Source organism: Panthera leo, chromosome E1 (genome assembly GCF_018350215.1).
Source record: "Panthera leo isolate Ple1 chromosome E1, P.leo_Ple1_pat1.1, whole genome shotgun sequence".
NCBI lineage: Eukaryota > Metazoa > Chordata > Mammalia > Carnivora > Felidae > Panthera > Panthera leo.
In genome coordinates, this window is record NC_056692.1 from 34,634,181 (window position 1) to 34,642,049 (window position 7,869).

Here is a 7,869-nt window from a genome sequence, read left to right on the forward strand (position 1 = left end):
GGCTCCAGGCTCTGAGTTGCCAGCACAGAGCCCGACGTGGGGCTCGAACTCACGAACAGTGAGATCATGACCTGAGCTGAATTTGGACACTCAACCGACTGAGCCACCCAGGAGCCCCAGAAAAACCTGTTTTTAAAATGGCTGAAAAGAATTTCAGTAGTTTCTATATGGACTAAATTTCGTTAGGCTGAGTGCCAATTTTTAGGATTTAGGGTTAGAATTGGATGGACTAAGGATTGCTGAACCCCTGGCTGGGCTTTTGGAGGTTTAGCTTGGGCTAAAAGTCGTGTTATTAGTGGAATGTGAAGTAGTAAACCTCTACTAAATATTTCTCAATATTTGAGGTTCAAGATTTATATTTTAGAAGACTTGCTTTATACATAGTCCGTAAGTGGAGCTTTGAGATCATCTCACAATCGGGCAAACCCTAGAAGAAAACATTTAATCAGGCGGCAGCTCATGCCTGGGGGCTATGGAGTCTAATTCCTTCCTTAAGCATGTTAAGTTATTTGACTCAGATGACTCAGTTTCTTCATCTGCAGAATGGGTGCGATGATATCAATATACTTCCTCAGGCAGTTCCTGAGGTGCTAATCCCCTCGCTATGAAACGTTGTCAGTGAGGTAATGGAACATGTGTTCTTAGGGGTTTACAGTATTTAGAAGGCACGAAGTCCTGACTTTCACCCTCAGTTTGTTGACCTCTGAAATCAGAAATGTAAATGCAAACCATAACCATCATTTGTTATATCAACATTTTGTTGTCCCATCTGTAATTTGCATCCACCGAGAATTCAATAAAAATCCTACAGTAATATCCTAAAAGCGATTCGATTCATGTTTTGGTGATAAATACCCCCGAGCGTGTGTCTCTAGTTTTGAGGCGCGGGTAGGGAAACCCATGTTTCAGCATTGTTTTTCATTCAATCAGCAAGTTGATTTAAACCCAGAATACAAGTGGACGTTTCTTTTGGGAGCAGCCAAACGGTCCGTGCTGTTGTGAAAAGTCCTGAAATGGTGGTTCCTATTTAAACAACACTGGCTTGAGAATAGGAGTAGTTAAATGTAGTTCTGGCGGCAGATACGTCCTACGGATAACGGTGCTAGCTTTATTTTAGTGCAGGTAGAAACGAAGAGGAGGTTTGCTTTCCAGAAGGGAAAAACATGGAGGACTTGGAAGGAAAAACACATTCCTCCTGGCATTACGAGTACTTTACTTCACTGATAAAATATGACCAGTGTGCAGAACAGAGAACAGGTGTAAAATATTTTTAGACAAACCTTGGCAAATAGTGTAGGTCGCATCCCTTCTGTCTATACACTCGAGTCTTTCGAGAATAAGTGTGGAAAGACCACATTTACAGAAGAAGCTAGGCATTGCTTTTGTGGTTTTTAGGTCCTGGATGTTCAAGTCAAACATAAACTTCCTTGCCAGCCATCAGGTTGCAGCTATTTTAAAACCCTGGGTCCTCCGCATGCCCTCCTAGAGCTGTTGAGTCTCCTTTTCCTTCCTGAGCACTGTTGGGAGAGCTGGGAGAATCCGGGGCCATCGCCTCTTTGGGCGCACGGAGAAAGAAATGTGGCAAGCACGGACGTCGCCTCAGTCTAGCTTAGTTTGTAGCAAATGGGTATACATGGAGGACTTCTGGACACTGATGGAAGGGAACACTGGATACTCCTGTCAGTATAGGTCACGAAATGGAATCACATGGTCCATTGTAGCCCCGATGCCCTGCGATGCAGCCTCATGCCTATGTTTCTACCTGCAGGCACCCCTTTCAGACTGCTTATCCTCGCCACCCCTCCACCGCCCACCAATTCACTGCTAGCAAGGATGAAAGTTGGATTTCGATCTGTTTTGTAATGAGTGTGCCTGTTCTTCTTTTTTTTTTTTTTTTTCATGTTTATTTATTTTTGAGAGAGAGAGGAGGGGGGAGGGGCAGAGGGAGAGGGAGACATAGAATCCAAAGCAGGCTCCAGGCTCTGAGCTGTCAGCACAGAGCCTGATGCGGGGCTTGAACTCACAAACCTCGAAATCATGATTTGCGCCAAGGTTGGACGCTTAACCGGCTAAGCCATCCAGGCGCCCCATCTTTTTTCACTCAGATTATCCAGATCTGCCTACTGACCCCAGAGCTCTTTTCCCAAAAAGAACACTCTTTGTTTTGTAAACTACCTGTCAAGGTAAAGTTCGGTAGAGTCCTGGGGACCGACTTTCTGCTAACTCCTTTCTATTTCTAGGAAACATGATGGGATTTCCAAACCACTTCAATCCAGTGCTTAAGACAGCTGTGGTCCCTGGGCGGCCTTTCTAGAAACTAAGGTGTCACCTGAGGCCCTTTAACTAAGGACTTTAAGAACCACCCAGTTTTCAGAAGCTCACCTAGGGAATGTCATCTTCCTGAAACCTACAACAGATTGGAAGATACAAAGGAAACTTTATTTATCTATCTATCTGTCTATCTATCTATTTATTTATTTAGTACTTTAGGAAGAGATGTTTTTTGGGAAGGAGACTTATTATCTGAGCCACAACTGTTCAAAGAACTTTTCAGATTCTGCGTAAAAGGAATAGAGAGATGGAGGTAAGACCTTACCTCCCCAGGAGCCTCTGCCAGAGGGGAAGGGTCTGGCAGCCGGTAGGAAGGTGGCTAGGGTGTATCTCCTCTGTCTGCCCTTCCTGCAGGATCTGGGAAAGGTGAGAGAACAGTGAAAGAGGACGCCTCTGGACACACGGCCTTGGGACTTGTCCTGGAGATCAGTTCCCCTTAGTGGAGGCTTTGCAGAATTTCGGGGACCCAAGACAACTACACCTGGCACGGGCACATCACATTTGCCTGATGGCTATTGTGTTCTTCCAGACTTCGAGGGAGGGTAGGTAGCTGTGCCTGTACCTTGCATGCTGCTTATTTGGTGATGATGATTTGGGCATTATTTGGACTCTTAGGGAGTCCAGAGGGAATAACCAAAGTCAGAATCTCAGTAATAATAGCCAACACTTTATCAGATTTACTACATGCTAGATATTGTCCTAAGCACTTGTACTTTTTTAAAAAAAGAATTTACTACTTTTGAGAGAGGCAGCATGCGTAGGGAGGGGTAGAGAGAAAGGGAGAGAGAACCCCAAGCAGGCTCAACGCAGTTACAGCACAGAGCCCATCGCGGGGCTCGAACTCACCAACCGTGAGATGGCGACCTGAGCCGAAATCACGAGTCAGATGCTTAACTGACTGAGTCACCCGGGTGCCCCCAAGCACTTGTACATTTTAACTCACCTAACTTTCATAAGGACCCTCTGAAGGTTGTTCTATTTCCCTCATTTGTAGATAAAGAAACGGAAGCAGGAAGCTTGTGACAGTTACGGCCAGTAGAGCCAGGATTGGGTTTGAACTGTGGGATTCTGTTTGCAAGGTCTGTGATCCTTCCCCACTACACTATCCTGCTCCTTTGGTTGGCCTCAATAGGAGGGCTTTATGAAAGAACCATACTTGATTATTTAGGGGACATGATCTAAAATGCACTTTGTGACAAGACCCCCTGAGTACCCAGCATGGTCCCGCAAGAGGTGGTTTCCTCGGCAACCCTAACCTCATTTGAATATCAGCCTTTGCCCGGCACAGCAAGGAAAGGGAAATCAGCAAAAACACGGTGGAGTAGGCTGTGAGAGTTGAAGGTCACGTGCTAGTTGTATTTATCCACATCACTACTACTGTCTGGGTACTCAGATTCTTTGAGAGGTAACGCGAGGTGCTGCACATCCCTGAAGTCTTCAGTCCCGGGCTTTTCTAGTACTTACATAGCAAAAGAGTGAGGTTGACTCAGGAGCCTCCCTGGGGTCCGAGTCCACTCAGGTCCCTAAATTGTCTCAGGCAAAGGGAGATGCCATTTCAAACAACACCTGTTTCATCCACTCAATATATTTATTGAGCATCTATTGACGTAGGAACTGGTGATGATACATATAAACATTTAGGACCTTTCAAGAGGCTTACATTCTAACAAAAGATAACACCCATGCCCAAATAATCATACACAGGAGAATGTGGAAATATGTACAGAAAAAGGAGAGGCGTGTCCATCAGAGGGATTCTAGATTGCAAGGGGAGTTATGAAGTGATAAAGAATGGGTCATCCGGGGAAGCATGGGCTCCCTCCAAGTCCCAGCCCTGGTGGAGGGAAAACCTGGTTCTGGTCCTTTTCCTCCATCTGATGTGTCCACAGCGGGAAGAATGTGTGCTAAGCCTTGGGGTTCGCAAAGGCAGAGGGCATCCAAACTGGAAGCTCAGCTGGCAGCCCATCACTCCCAGGAGAAGCTGTCTTTGACTTTGGATATTTTAAGTGTTTTCCTTGTTCCAAGTTTGTATGTATGTATGTATTTAGAGTGCTCACGAATAGGGGAGGGGCAGGGATAGAGGGAGACAGAGAGAATTCCAAACAGGCTCCGCACTGTCAGTACGGAGCCCGATGCGGGGCTCGAACCCCCACACCGTGAGATGATGACCGGAGCTGGAATCAAGAGGCGCTCAGCCAACAGAGCCACCCAGGTGCCCCTCATTGTAACAAGTTCTGACCAGAAAGACACCGTGAAAGAGAGCTGGTTTAGAACTTTATTCATCAAACCCAGACGTGGGATGGGGAGATCTGGTGAGGAGTCCAAGAGCGGAAGTAGGTTGCACACGGGGATGACTCTAATTCATATCTTTACAAGATGCTTACCCTGGAAACCTCCTCAGGCTAGAAGCTCCCTCTAGGGGTCATCTCATTTGTTTTCTTACCTTTAGAGACAAAACTCTGTTTTTGTAAATATCAGGGCTCCCAGCATGTAGCACCAGCTAGCACACCGAATTGGTGTGGGTGGAACGGGTATGTTCACTGCACACACACCCCCAGGGCACGCCCACCTGCCGTCCTCTAACCCCATATTCTACTAACCAAGGGAACAAGTCTTTTCAGAGCTCAGCTGTTACATTTTCCAGTTTGGCTTTTTGGATGCCTACAGTTATCTTCCAGGTTGAGCATAAATCAAAGAATGAGGCTTTGGAGGAAAAGCTTAATGAATATCTAAGCCAGAAATTAACAGCCCCAAGTAACTTTTCTCCTGGGTCACTCTCCCTAGTCAATGCCCTTCCCTAGGCTCCCCTAAGTTTCCTTTGTAGCTGAGCTACTCCGTCATCCTCTGAAAATACCGCCACAAGCTGGCCAAGCCCCTTCATGGGACCGGCGCCTGTGGAGAGAGCATCACTGCTCTGAAAGAAGCATGCATCTGGATTTAGAACAGGAAACCCCAGCGTCTCATCCATGCCTCAGCCCACCTTCCCCAGCAGGGTTGGAGCTCTAAGGCCGCACAGTTTTCCCTACGGGATCCTTGGTAACTGCTATAAGAGGCAAGTATGAATGTTCTAGGGGCCTCATTAAGCCTCCAAATAAAACTATTCCCAGTAACCCTGTACCAGAAAGAATATGGGCTTTGGAGTAGGACTTTGAACTGAATCCCAAACTCACCCTTGAACTCACCCTCTTAAAGCTACGCAGCCCCAGATTTCCTCTCTGAAAAGTCCCACTTGTTATGGTTCTTGTGAAGATTGTGTGAGATCTGTAGAGCATTAAGCATAGGGAACAACCTGAACTCTCTCCACTCTTCTGTGAGGTGGGGCTTGACCCCCCCCCTTCCCTCGCCCCCACTCTCTCTCTTCCTGTGGCTTAGCTTCGAGGGCTTGTGCTTAGCCTTCTTAGGGGAGGTCAGCTGGCCTCAAAACATGCATTTTCATGAGAATCCTAGGCAGTGAAACTTAATTTTGGATTCGCGGGGAGGAGAGAGGAAGCAAAAGCGAGAGCAGACCATACTTCACTCTTCTGTGGTGGAAGATGTTGTACATGTGGTTGAATGCACGGGCTCTGGAGTCTCCCAGACCGACCTAGGCTTGGTTCCTTGCCTGGCCAAGGGGCCGTGGGCAATCTATTCAATCTCTCTGACCCCCAACGTCATCGTCTCCGAAATCGTGGTAAGTAATAACCACCTCACAGGGTTGTGAAGATTCAAGGAGATACTGTATGAGCACATATTAGGTGCTGTTAGCTATTAGTCATGGTAAAGGGGCATCTGATTGCTAAAGGGCACCCACCTTCTGGGGCGGGGACGAGTCACCATCTGTGCAAGTCTCACGAAAGCTGCGTTGCGCTCAACCATGAACACCAGCTTTCTCCTCTTGTTAGGGTCACAAGGTGAAACCGTTGGTTACGATGATTGTTAAGGACTGCTCTGAATCTGAGTTATTTGGTCACATCAAGACTCCAGGGCTATTATCCCCTTTTATTCTGTTGGCCCCTGTGGTGCATTGAGATGTGGAATAGTGCTTGAAATAGGAAGTCCATAAGAGCTCAGCTCCCTGCTCTGAGGTGTCGAGGCCAGGAACGAAGGCTGGAAAAACACTCTTAGAGCCTCCGTGAATGTCCCAGAGGTTCCCACCTCGACTCCATTACTACGTTCTGTGTCTGCTTGCTGGTCCCCAACCGCGCAACCTAGAGTGTCTCTCTCTCTCTCTCTCTCTGTGTCTCTACTTTTTTCTCTCTTCTCTCCCCTCCTCTCCAGCTGCCCTCTGGACCCTTCGTCGGCAGAAGAGATTGCGTCCATTCTTACACACCTGCTTGGGATTCTCTCTCTCTCCCTCTCTCTCTCTCTGCCCCTCCCCCACTCACACCCCCCCTCAAAATAAATAAACTAAAAAAAAAACCAAAAAGCCAATAAAGTGCCTGATCCGAGCTGTCATCAGTTAAGTGTCCCTTCCCTCTTTTGGGGGGCTGTGCTTCTCTCTTGCTGAGGGTCCCTGCCAATGCCCCAGTCCCCCCTGTTTCCTGGCTGCCCACACAGAAAGGAGACAAAACAGTTCCCATCTTCAGACAGAACGGGGTGCATCCCTCACACCAAGACCGCAAACGAATGATCAGGATGATCAGGATGGGTACATCTTCACATCCTGTCAAGTCTCTGGTAACATTAAGACTTGAGAAGGGCGGGGAACAACCAAGCACCCCCCCCCCCCCCCCCTGCTGCTGACAGACGTGCTGGAAAGAGGTCCCACCTCCAGGAGGGTCCGGTCTAGGAGATGTTGGAGCTGAGTCCTGTCTTCCCTTCACCTGAGTGGGGTTGAGGGTGGCCAGGGTGTTGCGGGAGACCGCGATGCCAATAGTCCTGTCCTGGGGTAATCTGGGATGTGGACACAGAGATTCCTACTCAACCCTGAAATAGAAATGCTGAAGAGCTCAGGAGCCAGAGAGGCGGGAAGGAGAGGGGAGAGGGCCTGCCCACCTGCCTGCCCTTCCCTCTCCCTCCGGAGAATGCCAGCTGGAGGGTTATTCTTCCTTCCTCAGCCCAAGAGATGAGTGTCACTTGACCTCAGGGCACATTCCAGAATGAGGCCACAGCCAAGAATAGGACCCAGGAACCCTACCACCCATCCTGCCTATATTAATCACACATTCCCAGAGCAGGAGAGAGACTTCAGCCTCCTTGAGGCGGTGGAAGGAGGAGGAGGAAGGGGAGGGGGAGGAGGAGGGGAGGGAGGGGAAAGAGGAAGAGAAGGAAGAAGAGGGAGAGGAGAGGGAGGCAAAGGAGGGGAAGGAGGCAGTGGTATCAGGAAGTGGAGTTGGGAAAAAGCAGGGAAGACCCCAGAGAAGCCCCTTCCCAGCCCTGGAGCCTTCTGGTGCACCTCGTGGCCCTTGGCCCCGGGACCCTTTGTTCATCCAGCAAATCCCTGGCGAGCCCTGGGTGCTGGCCCCCCACCCCGCGCGAGCCTCGGGGGGGCCCCCAATCGGTGCTTCTGGCCTGGATGGCGCAAGCGCAAAGGGGGACAGCGGAGCTGAGTCTCGGAGG

At 48.9% G+C, this 7,869-nt stretch overlaps 1 long non-coding RNA gene across 1 annotated transcript; it reads left to right on the forward strand.

Annotated features, from left to right (window-relative positions):
* Positions 1–2,689: 2,689 nt before the first annotated feature.
* Positions 2,690–3,498, forward strand: LOC122206643. The gene is made up of 2 exons (XR_006196537.1): positions 2,690–2,873; positions 3,326–3,498. It is a non-coding gene; the product is annotated as an uncharacterized LOC122206643 (long non-coding RNA).
* Positions 3,499–7,869: the final 4,371 nt, after the last annotated feature.